Consider the following 13,779-nt stretch of genomic DNA (forward strand, 5'->3'; position numbering starts at 1 on the left):
TTTATACCAACACTTTATATAACCGTCGGTATAAATCATTTTTTTTTCTAACAATATATAAATATTCGTCAGTATAAGTATTTTATATACTAATGGTTATAATAACCGTCAGTATAAGCTCTAAAAAATATTAATTCTTAATTTCTTTTTTGAAAAATATTATTTCATAATATTTTCCTCCAATAAAAATTTTAAAAAATTATAATTTCTTTAAAATTATAATTATTAATAAATAAAATTTATAACTTAATTAATTTTAAATGATAATGAATTCTAAATAAAAATTTTTAAGTAATATATTAATTAATAAATTTATAATTAAATATTATACTAAATTTTTTTAATTTAAATATTATTTATTATTAAAATTATTAATAAATTTATTAAAATAAATATTTATCATTTAATTTAATTATCACATATGATATATAATAAATAATTGATTTTTAATAATATAATTACACCATATGATTCAAGTTAAAGATAAATATATTAACGTGAAACAATAATTTCATATAATATTTCCTCATATTCCACTAATAAGACACTCTTTTAAAAAGAAAAAAAATAGAATCTTTCTCCTTTCTTAACATAATTAACGAAAGAAATTTGAATAAAAATTTTATAAAAGTTGTATGGGTTCTTTTAGATCTTTATTGTTTGGTTAGAGATGCTAAAAATGAATTTATGCGTTTTTAAACAACAAATAGAACTATGGAGAAAAGCAATATTAAAATAGGAAAAAGAAGGTGGTAAAAAAAATGAAACAAAAAAATGTGAAAACCCAAAAATAAAGTAAAAAAGCAGCGGTCCACTTGCTTCTGCCATAAGCCGATCCTGCGGTATCCACTTTCTTCTTTTATCCTTCCCTAGACGTTGTCCATTTCCATTCTCCGAGAATCCCCTCATTCTTCGCATTTTGTATGAATTTCCCCATCATCTTCATCTCATTTCCACTGTCAGGTTTGCTTTTTTCCCTTTTTAATTTTTTTATTATTAGTGTTACTTATGCAACCCATCTATTATCTTTGCCATCACTCTTTTTTTTTGTTTTTGATGATGCACCTGCAGTATCCATTGCCCAAGTTTTTGTTAATATTTTACTTTTATTAGTTTTGGACCAAGTATTTGTTAGTAAAGGGGTGGTAAGGTTTCTCATCAGTTGTTCAACTAGAAGGTTTTACGCCGTTCTTTGGTTTTCAAGGTTTCCAAGCAGGGTCTGCATTTTTCCTATTTTTCTTTTAAGTTTTTTGGTTGGTGTTGTTAATATTTTGTTTTTTAAACTAAATAATGATTCTGAATTTCTTTGAAGTTTAAATTTTGCAGCTGGAGGCAAAAAGCTACTAGGCATGCTTTTTCCTGAGAGTCCTAATTTTGCAAAAGAAAAGCAAATCTGTTGCATGGTGAGCTATTGTTCGTCATCAACTAGTGTAGAACAACGTGCTTTCTAGGTATGATTCCTGATGGCCTTCATGTCTTATTTATGATAGAGAGCAATATCTAGAAAAGTGGAAGGAAAATATTGATGCCATTGTTACTGCTGTGTGTATTAATTGAATTGTAAACAAACGATAAGCTATTGACTTGTACCTTCATGCAGTTTTACAATCATTTCTTCATTTCTGGTATTTAATGAAAGTATTATGATGATATGCTCAAATTTATGGTTTTTTTTGGTACTTTTCTTAATGACTATGTTTAACAATAGGAAAACTCGAAAAAAAAAATTTTTAGAGTTGGTCAGATATAAGATAAGACTCTTAAAAATGAGGTATCATTGATTTAGTATATCTGTTTGAAAAATGGCTTATCTGTTTAACATATCCGAAGTAAAAAGAATAGCTACTGTTCTAAAGAATTATTTATTGTTTATTTCACTAATTTGGACTGTATATATGAAAATTAATTGATAAGACAAGTCTAATGCTCAAAATTCTGACTCAGCATTCCAACACCACAATTATCTTATCTCAAAGAGGTTTCAGCATCAAAGCAGCTTTCATCAGACTCCAATACAGGGAAGATGAGTTTTTTTAAATTGATGTTTCTTTGGAACAGAAAAGATTCTACGAATAAGCATAAGTGGTTCCCAATACACTTTTCCTACTGTGCATACACATTGCCCATCCACATTTGATCACCGTGCTTATAGAAAGAAACCAATTGAAAATCAGACATCCCCCACCTCCACTGCCCTGCTTTTTATCAATATTATTGTCAGTTCCCTTGGGCAATTGGCCCTCCAAATCTCCTTAATAATTTGTTTTCTTTTTTATATTTGAGGTTTTAGAGATTGAATTTTAAATAAAAATTAAGAATTCAGTACTCTACAAACAAACTACACATGACTGTCGACTAACCCTGTTAATAATTCTATGTTATCATATTTATCATAAACTATAAACTAAAGGATTACCTAATGGCTTATCTACTTCCATATGTTTTAGCAAACTTTGCATCACTTTAGCATCAGAAAATTTAATTTTCATTAAATAGATGACAATTCTGATTCATGAAACATATATTTTATATTTGACAGTCAACTTTGAAATTGAATCTACATATATAGATCTAGTTTTGTTTTTTTTTAAATTCAAGTTTCTTTTAATAACTTCACTTCAGTTTCCAACAACTATGTTTCTGCTAGGAACGTTCATTACAATTTACATGAGAAAGGGCCTCAACAACAATTTTAACAATGACAAAAACAAAACACAAGAACAAAAAGTGAAACCTAACAACAACCTTCATAATCCAATTCCTATGGGCCTTGTAGACATCGATTTTGTCCAGATCTACTGTTTTTATTTTAATTTAATATTAGTAATAATAATAATTTAAAAATATATAATAATAATAAAAAAAAAGAAAAATGAGACAAAAACCAAAGGGTTGGTACGATGTCGCTGTCACCCCCGATCAGCCCCCTATTCAGCCCACCTACAGCCACCCCACAGCCATCCAGATCCCCATATTTGAAGTTCTTAAAAATCTCATAGATTCTTCCCCTTCAAAAAAACCTCTCTCTCGAACCCTCTTTCAAAAAAAACTTTCGAACCCCCATTTTTGAAAACTCTCAGATAAAGAACATATCCTTTTCGAAAAACCTTCGAGCAGATCTTCGAAACCTCCAAACTTTTTCTTTCAACAACCCCAAACACCACGCCAAACCTCTTCCTTCAATAACCCCAAACAGAACCTACGCTAACCACAAAAAAAAAAAACAAACAGAAAAACAAAAACAAAAAAAGGACAAACACAATCCTCCTCGTAGGGAGAAACCCAGTGCCAAAGCTACCTGTGAAAGCAAAAAACAAAATTAAGTCAATCTTGTTTCAATAAAACAAAACAAAAGAAAAAAGGAAAAAAGGGGAAATAGAAACTTTGAGCCCGATCTACGTTGATCGGGGTTGTTTTTGGTAAAACGGACGTCAAATCTAGGAAGAGCACGTTGAAGAGCGCTTTTGGGAGTATTATTGAAATTTTTTGGCCACTGGCGACCCAGGCGGCGGTCGACGCGACAATCTGACGATCGGACGACGATAGCCCGAAGCTTTCCCCCAGAGCTCTCTCTCTCTCTTTCTCTCTCTCTCTCCCTTTTTTTTTGAAACAGGAAAAGAATGAACAAAAAATTTTTTTTTCATTATATATAAAAGACTAAGGAGCAAAACGATGTCGTTTTAGGCCAAGGAAGATTCGCGCGTTGACCCATATCCGACCCGAGATCCACGCAACCTGACTCGTAGACCCGTTTTTTCAACAGCTGCTGACCGGTCCAATTTCAATCGGTTTGAACCAAATCAAACCATAGATCGTCAACCCGAACCACTGACTGAACCGTAGAACCCGTCAAACCGGTCCAGACCAGCGTTGACCGGTCCGGTTCAAGTAAAAAAAAATTTTTTTTTGAATTATTTTTTTTATATTATTATTTTTGTTATTTTGAGTTTTTTTTTTATATATTGATACATGATATTTTTTTTAATTTGTTAGAATAAATGTTTAATTGTTTTAATAATAATAAAATTGAAAACAAGTAATAATTAAAAATATATATTAAAAATGCTTAAAAATAATAATAATTATTATTTTCCCTACTTAAATGTTGGAAGGAATAAAAAATATTTTTTTAAAGAAATAATTCCGTCTAGATGTTGAGAAATTATTATTAATAAATTTTCATAAAAAGAAATATAAGAAATTTTTAATTAATTTTCAAAAATCATTAAAATCGAACTTGCTTTGAAAATTTACCTAGATGTTGAAAATTTTTAGAGTTGTTCGTATTTTCTTAAAAACGAAACCTTAAACATTAATTCTTAATTTTCAAAATCCTAGGTTTCTAAAACCCTTAAAATCCAAAATCCCTAGAATCCAAACCCCTAAAATCTGAAACCCCTAAAATCCAAAACCCCATAAAATTCGAAATCCCAAACCCTTAAACTCTTAAATCCAGACCCTTAAATCAAAACCCCAAACCTCAAATTTTCAAACCAAAGCCCTAAAATCTTCAAACTCTAAAATCAAAACCCTAAACCTTTCATAACTTAAAACCAAACCCCAAAACCCTCAAAACTTAAATCCAAACCCTTAAAATTCGAATCTTCAAAATCTTGAAACCTTAATCTTTAAAATCTCTACTTAAGCCTTTACTCAAAACATCTTAAAAATTCTAAAGACACGTGTGAAAATTTCATTTGAAGCAATCTATTCCTAAATGTCGCCTAGATGATGGGGTATTTAAGAAATTTTACTTCGTTAGGTCTTTTCACACGATTTCTTAATTCACATTAATAATAAGATTAATAAATAAAAAGTATAACAGTAAATTGGGATCTTAAATATAAATAGTCGCACCTAAGTTATGCCTAGATATTGGAGAGTCGAGGTGGCCTTATTATACTTAAGAATCCAACTTTTAAATTGCATCTCATCCTACATAACATTCATTGACATATATACGTTAGCATGTTATTATCAATAATTATTTACACTATTCTGTCTTTAATTTTTATTTACTACTTGGTGATAAAATATTTTATAATAAAAAAAGAATAATACTTAAAAAAAATTATGATATTACAAAATAAAATAAAAATAAAATTCCGAAAAAAATAATTCTTGGTACTCTGTCTAGATGTTGGAGAGTCACCAATAATTTTCTATAAAGAGTGTTATTTCATTTTAATGATTGTTGTGTTAAATCTTAAGCGAAAAAAATTATTCTAAATTCTGCCTAGATGTTAGAGAATTTTAAGATAATTTTTTAACTTAAAGATTTTCTCAATATTTCTAAATAAAAATTTTAGCAAAACTATTTTTTAAAACAAAGGAAATTAGTATTAAATTTTAAGTCAAAACCATTTTTATCCAACACCGAAAATAGTGCATAATTAAATGGTACCAATTTATGGGCGTTGTGGGGGTGCTAATCCTTCCTCACACGTAACCGACTCTCGGACCCAACTTGATTTTTCATAGATCAAAATTTATCTTTTTGATAAACTTTAAACCCGTTTTTATAATTTTATTAAAAAGATAAACTTTTGGGTAGCCAATCACACCCTAACAAAGATTGACGGCGACTCTCCCTTTTTATTTCTCTCGATTTTAAAACCTATTTACATCTGACGGTCTCAAAACTGTTACAATAGGCCTCAAGTGGTTGTTGATCATACATGATTTGCTCTTTGAATACTCTCGTGTTCCAAACTTCATTATAACATATTAATTAATATATTACCATCATTTACAGGTTAATGTCACTTTTTTATACATATTAAGTAGTATTAATAACTCAACTATATACCTTAAGTTCAGAATCCATATTGTATAGTCTAATTTTTTTTTTCATTTGTCAATTGAAATTCTATAATCCCACATAATGTAAGTACTGAAATCAATGCTCAAACTTTCATCCAAAAAAAATGATAAAATAAATCGATTCTTCATCTTCTTATGGCAGGACTTGGTGGCTTTGAGAATCTCTGCAGCTATGTAATATATATTACAAGGAGTAAGCAGTAAGTACAGATGTTTGCAGTAATTTTTAAGAGTTAATATTTAGTAAATTTGATATTCTAATTTGATATTATTATTTTATTTATTCTCAAATTGTGACATTTTTTATAAAAAAAATATAAATTAAATAATCATATTTTGATTTTGAGTGCTTTATTGATTCAATTCAACTTATTTGTGGTTACCATGCAATGTATAGTTGCAAAAAGCACACCTGAAGCCTGATGGACTTTTCATGTTTGCCCCCAAAATAATTAATAAAAATAAAAACTTGAAGACTTTCCAGGCTAATCTGTATTATTTTATGATTAATCATTTTCCCTGTTTTTGGATTCATGCCATTGAGGATTCTTTATGTTTCCTTTTCATATTGTGAGTAGTTTTCTTTCAAGATTGAAGGCTTACAAAATATAAGTAGACCAATCAAATACAACAAACATGCCTCAAATTCAATAAAAAATGCTTATCTCCTTGTAAAAGTTAATTGAAAATTTTGGATATTAAATATTTATAAATTTTAAATTTTGTATCTGCATATACGCATATACATGTATGTAATTGAAGTATATTTTTGTATGTGTATGTATATATATACATATATTTTATAGATAAAATATTAAATAATGTCAATAAACTTGAAACAGTATGCCAAAAACCATATAGGTATAAGAAAAATAAAAATAAGTACCAATGGTAAAAAGGAAACAATCATTCAGCTTGTTCATGCTTCCAAAAGATTAGAGTTTCATTGAAAACATAGATAAATCCTAAAAATAAAGCAATGCAAAAAGATGACTGCTAATTTCTATATTACAGGTTGTTATTTTTCTTCATATTATCATTCGCACAACTGCGATTTTGTATCTAATGATTGTTATTCTCAAGTTAATTTTCATTTTTCCTTACATTTTTTCATTTGATTTCTATATTTGTTTTTAAATTTTATTATTGATTATTATGAAATTGGTTTTTTAGGCTACATTCACATAATATTTGGAGTTCAACGATCATTCCTTCTTGCTTTTCTTTGGAATCTTTTTGGTAAGAGATAATACATTGAATTGTGAACAGTTATCAATATTAATGTAACTATTTCCCGTCACTTGTTAATAATTAAGTTGATATTTAGATAATTTTGATTGGATGGATGTATAAAACAAACTATTTACTAATAATTAAGTTGATATTTTTAGGTAACTTTCATTAGTACTGTCAATATCGAGGTTGCTTTAATTTTTGAGTTTTTTAAATGATGATACATTTTGAATATTTAAATATAATTTTATTATTATGACAAATCATCTTACATTCTATGGATAAAACGTGAATAAATCTCACGTCAAGAGCCAGTAAAGAATACATAAAAAAAAGTTACTAGTTTTCTAAACTTGGTTTTGCAAGATCATCTAAAGATGGAAAAATTTAGTGTCCTAATGTTAAATGTGTCAACACATATAGAGTGTGTAAAAAAGATGCATTTGATCACATCATATGTGATGGTTTTCTCAAAGGATATATAACATGGTAAATAGAGAGGTATATATAACATCTATTTTAGTTTATATATATGTAAATTGTCATCTTGCTCATGAATCTTGAACGTTATTGAAATTTTTTTGAATTACTTTTAGGTTCTTGATGCTAGTAGTGCTTCAAAAATTATACGTAAAACCTATCATTCTTCAAATTTAAGTCATCACCTTAATCAAAATGAAAATGGTTAACCTATCAGCACATTATATATATGTTGAAATACTTTGCTTAATACTTGTTTATTAGATAAAATGCCAAAATCAATTTTGAATATAGGTTTTGAATCATGTAACTATTTTATTGAAACATTACCCATCATTTTTACTATAATCATTAAATTACACTATGATTTAAAGCCTGTTTTTTTTCATTAAGAAGGCTTTCTTGTCTTTTTTTTTCTTTGAAAAAGCTTTCTTATGATGTAAGCGTACTTTGTAATTATAAACTTGAATATTGTAGTAAAAATATTTATTTAATGATAATTTTGTTGACCAAAACAATATTAGGTTGGTTTTATTAAGTTATTATTTGAAATTAAACTAAAAAAATGAGGAAATTACACATGCAAATTAGGTTTTTTCTTGTTTATTCATGTATTACATTAATGAATAGGATGTTTATAAAATTATTTTTGTTGGTATATAAATTGATGATTATCTTCTGTATATATGAATGAATAAGATGTTTATAAAATTATCTCTATTGGTATGTGAATGGATAATTACCTTCTTCCCTTATATATATATATATATATAAGATAATTTACAAGAATTATCTAATTGGATTTTTTTATGTTATGTAAACGCTTTTTTGTAGAAATTTATGATGGATCATTTATTTTAAGAAGTTGTTTATCTACTATGAGCATCATGTTTGTAGGGGGATTTGGTTTTGTTTGAATGTTATACATTTTGTTGAAATAAGGCTGTTGTGTTTTGTGATGCTTGATTAGTATATTGAATATTGTTAGTGACTCGGGTTTATTCAGCTTTTTAGTGATATGATGTGGCTACACTTGGTGACTTTTTCAAGACTTGTGATATTTTGTGTGAATTAAAATATTTTAGTTTTGAAAAGGGCTTGTAATAGGTGTATATATATTTTTTCTTATGAAGTGGTTTTGCAATTGTTTGTTGGTTTATAGTTTTTTTAAGATTATTTTATTTAGAGTTCTATTAAAGTTTTAAAGTGATCAAAATATCTTTAAGTGTTTGGTGGTGCAAACTTATGATTGTATTATTTAAGGTGATGTGATATAACTTTTTATATATATTGTCATGATGTTTGTTTTATCAATTTTTTTTATCAGACTTGATACAATGACTTTAGTTTTTTACTTTTATTAAATTTGTGGATTATAAATAATTTACTTGTAGTTTTAATTTTATTAAATGTCTTTTACTTTATTATGTTTTTTTTTGTCTATATGAAAATATATTATATTATGGTTATAAATAAATGAATATTAATAAATAAAAATATAATTGTTTAAAAAATTTTACCAACGTCTTAACATTTATGCTGATGCACTTGATCATTGAAATATTTCAAGCGATACTAATAGTCACCAATTGTCAATAAAATATAATAACAAAATTAAAACATATAAGTCTATACTAACAATCTCTAGCCATTGGGATAGGTAAGAAAATTAAAACATACAAGTTTATACTGATAGTCTTTAACCATCAATATAAGTAAAAAAATAAAAAAAAATACAAATCTATATTGATAGATATTAAGCTCGGTATAGGTATAAAAATTACAAGTTTATATTGATAGACATTAACCGTTGGTATAGGTAAAAAAAATTAAAACGTATAACTCTGTACTGATGAGCGTTAGCCATCGATATAGGTAAGAAAATTAAAATATATAAATTTATACCGATGGGCTTTAAGTGTTAGTATATGTAAGAAAAATTACAAATTTATACTAATGAGCGTTAACCGTCGATATAAACAAAAAAAAAAATGAAAACATATAAGTCTATATGGACAGATATTAATTGTTGGTAAAAAATATAATGATAGAATATACAACAGATAATATATCAATAGATATACATTTATTGATGGTTTTAAACCGTAGGTATATCTCTACGAGTTATTTTGATACTTTAAAAACCATCAATATAGGTCTATATTGACAAGGGATATATTAACAATTAAAAATTCATTGAAATATATATTGTGACTATCATTGTAGAGTTTATTGTGACTATCGTTATAGGGTTTATTGTGCTATACTAATAGATTTTTTATTTTATCAATGATTTTTTGAATGTAAATATATGTCACTTTTCTTGTAGTGTCTACTATATTCAAAGTGTCCCATACTCCAAGTAATCTTTTCCTTCTGTCATTTTCAATTCGTTAACAGGTCATTGTAATTGGGGAAACCGACACAACCTCGACTGCTTTTGAACGGACAATGGCGGAGCTGATGCTACACCCAGAAGCGATGAAGAAAATGCAGGAAGAAATAACAGAAGTGGTTGGCGCTAACAACATTGTTAAAGATTACCACATTTACAAATTGCCTCATCTGCAAGCAGTTGTAAGGAAGCATTAAGATTACATCCATCAGCTCCACTAGTGTTACCCCGTTGCCCGACCTAAACTTGCACTGTGGGCGGCTATACTATTCCCAAAGGTGCTAAGGTTTTTTTGAATGCTTGGGCTATGCATAGCGATCCTCAATTTTGGAGCAATCCTTTTGAGTTTCAGCCCGAGAGATTCATTGGGGATGCTAATAACTTGGATTATTCAGGAAAAAATTTTTATTATATTCCGTTTGGGTCTGGTAGGCGGACATGCGCAGGGCTTCGCTCGGGGGAGAGGGTGTTGATGTACATATTGGCTACTTTCTTGCATATGTTCGAGTGGAAAATGCCAGATGGTGAAAAACCGGATACTACGGAAAAATTTGGGATTGTGTTGGAGAAATTAACACCGCTAATTGTTATTACAGCACCTAGATTGTATAACTTAGAGCTCTATGAATAGGAGTTGATGCTGAATGATGATGATGTAAATAAATATATATATATATATATATATATATAAACATTATAATGGTATATCCAGGATTTCAAGTAAGAGGAGGCTAAAATAAAATAAAATATGACTTGAAATTTTTTATTTAGTATATAATATGTTATTATTTTATCAAAAGTTAATATATGTGAAATATAACATTTTATATATGTAATTATGAACAACCTACGTAAAAAAATTAAAGTATTAAAATATAAAAATATAACTATTAAATATAAAAGAAACTTGAAGATTTTTATTTAAAATTATAAAGATTGATATTTCATGAAAAGAAAATAATTTGGGTATAAAGTTTTATCAAATTACTTTTTAATTTATAGAATAAGATTATTATGAAGTACTCTTTTCATATTTTGTTGCGAAACTTTATTTTCCTAATTTTATCATTGAAAAATATTCTTTTAAGTGATGTAGTAAAAATCGAAAAAGTCAACAAAAGATCAATCAACATGTCAACCAGAAAATATACCTTAACTTAATCATTTTTCACAAGTTGCTCTAAAAGATAAATAATAATCAAAACTTGAACTATATTAATTAATTATTTATTTTAGATTTTAAGTAATATTTTGCATAATATTATTTATTTAAGGTATAAAACAATAATAAAGCGAAGTTATGATATTTTATAACATTGTAATAATCAAACAAATGTTTAAATAAATTTTGAACATATATATTTAATGCATAAAGTTAAAAACAATAAAATATATGAAATAATTTAATAAAAACTAAAATCAAATAATTTAATGCATTATAAAAAAACAATAAAAATATTTATTTTTTAGTTTTTTAGTGAAAACTAAACCATTAAATATAATACATTTTATAAATTGATTGAGATTTGAGAATTGAATTTTTTATCTTAAAATTTAAACTTTTTAATCACAAAAAACCATTTTTGAAGGGGCTACTTTGTTTTTTGAATTGGCTTTGTATATTAAAATCGTATCTAAATATAACAATAATAACATACAGATTGGGTAATCTTTTCTTCTTTTTTTTTTTTCCATTTTCAATAGTGGTATTCCAAACTTCAATATTGAAAATGACCAAAAAAAAAAATGAGATTAACCAATCTGCATGTTATTAATGTAAATAAATGTAAGATAGAATTTCTAGCCAGTCTTTAAGAACCAAGGCAATGGCCCACATAGATGCAGTAAGAGGCTAGGATTTTTACCACCTTTATCAAGTTGGTGCAAGTTTGAATTAGAATTAAATGTAAAAGTGATTTTTGTATTTTATGTTTTTTGTGAATTTGATATTTAAAAAAAGGAAATTGACAATTGAGTAACAAACTTATAAAAATATATAGTACATAAATCAAATGTGTATTTTATCCTTTTAATTGCAACCATTTTATCAAAAATGGTCGAGTTGTACATTCATTTTATTACGTTGAGATAGATAAATTCAAACTATTTATTGAATATTATAAACATCGAATTTTATTTGAAATATTTTTATTGATTGAACAAAATACATTTAAAACTCACAACTATTTATATATAAGTTGGAACTATTAAGTTAGAGTACATAAAATCATTATTATATAAATTATGTAAATAATATATGTAATTGATTCTAAACATATTTTTTAAAATTAATTATTGATTTGTCTCTAATTATGAGAATCATCTAATATATAATTGTTTTTAGCAAATCTTGAGAAGTCAGTACTTTCTAATACTCTCTTTTAACTTGATATGCAAAATATTAATTGGAGTGGTCAATTTGAAAAAAGTTACAAAGTCAAGATTTAATGAATCTTTACGAAAATGATGAGTAAAGAATGAGCTCCATTCATTTTGAGTAAAGGATGTTAAACCTTGGTAAGAACGATTTTGCAAAATAAATGTATGAACTCTCCTTGAACTGGACGGTTAAATAATTAAATAAAAATTGAGAACTAAAACTCGAAAAGTGAAAAAAATAAAAATTCATCAAAAAATTTTGGAAAGGCAATATTAATGCAAAAAAAAAAAAGGGTTCATTCAAATGCGTAAATGATGATAGCGATAAAAAGACAATGAGTTAGGATCAAACCTGATATCATGTTAAATGTAAAATAAAAATAACTTCTGAATGAAAAAAAGTAATAGATCAAAAGGTAAGAACAATATATATATATATATATATATATGGCTTGCTCATGTTTGTTTACATCTAAAGGAGAAAACTTAAAGGATTACATTGTGAATATTTTGATTTGTATAAAAAAAAAAGTACATAATATATGAAAAATAATAATAAGAAAGATATTAAAAGTTATAACAATTGATTTTATTCATATTTTTTTAATTAATGAATGATTGCTTTCTAATTATCAAAATTTTCTCATAGTTGACAAATATTAGAAAAGAATACTTTTCAAAAAAAATTTCTCTGTCCTTTATCTTCTTTCAGCTTTTTCTTTTAAACAGAAAATATTATAAATTAAAATGTTTCTTTTTTTCAGGAGATTTTCAGGAGACCTTAGAAAAACACCCCCTCCCATTGATGCAATGGAGGTCACTGTCCCAGGCCATAAGTTTTATTGATAGCTCATTAACCCCATTAAAAATGTTTGGTGTAGAAAAAAAAATCGTAAAAGCATTTATACATGTAGGTAAAATCCAATCGATGGTTCTGATTATGTCACATGAATTAATTTTGACTCTTATTTTTCAAAATTAAGTGAACAGTTCTATTGATGGTGGAATGAATATAAACAAATAAAATTTATTGTTATTCATTAACTGTTAAAAATTCTCATTACCTGCAATCAATATACTTTTTGTTTTTGTCTTCTTTTTACCAAATAATATGCTTTTTTTATTACAACTCTTTTTCCATTTTTGTTCAATTTCAATCTTTGTGCTATGAAGCTTTTATCTCTATGAAATCCACTTTTCGGTGAAAAATTCGACCACTTTCTCAACTGAATTCTACTCTCTGCACCGTAATTATGAGCTCTCGAATCATAATGGTGCATTCTTTTACGTTCATATATATTATTTTCTTTTGAAAAAAACCTTAAGATTGATGGAAATCCGAAAAAAAAATTATAGGCAACTTCGAATTGAAACTTTATTGCTTCCAATATCCTCTATTCCATTTGCTTGTTAAAGAAAAGAAAATAGATATATAGAATCCTACCATTCAAGAACTTTTTTATGACTGA

The 13,779-nt window shown here is 26.7% G+C and overlaps 1 long non-coding RNA gene across 2 annotated transcripts; it reads left to right on the plus strand.

Moving 5' to 3' along the window:
• Nucleotides 1-578: 578 nt before the first annotated feature.
• Nucleotides 579-10,570, plus strand: LOC111291500 (uncharacterized). Of its 2 annotated transcripts, none has more exons than XR_016346672.1 (5): nt 579-963; nt 1,313-1,451; nt 5,966-6,023; nt 6,997-7,062; nt 9,937-10,570. It is a non-coding gene; the product is annotated as an uncharacterized LOC111291500 (long non-coding RNA). The 2 variants fall into 2 exon arrangements; XR_016346671.1 differs by having other exon boundaries at nt 593-963; nt 1,327-1,451.
• The last annotated feature ends 3,209 nt before the right edge of the window (nt 10,571-13,779 follow it).

Source organism: Durio zibethinus, chromosome 11, assembly GCF_047325235.1.
Source record: "Durio zibethinus cultivar Kanyao isolate XHJ-2024 chromosome 11, ASM4732523v1, whole genome shotgun sequence".
Lineage (NCBI taxonomy): Eukaryota > Viridiplantae > Streptophyta > Magnoliopsida > Malvales > Malvaceae > Durio > Durio zibethinus.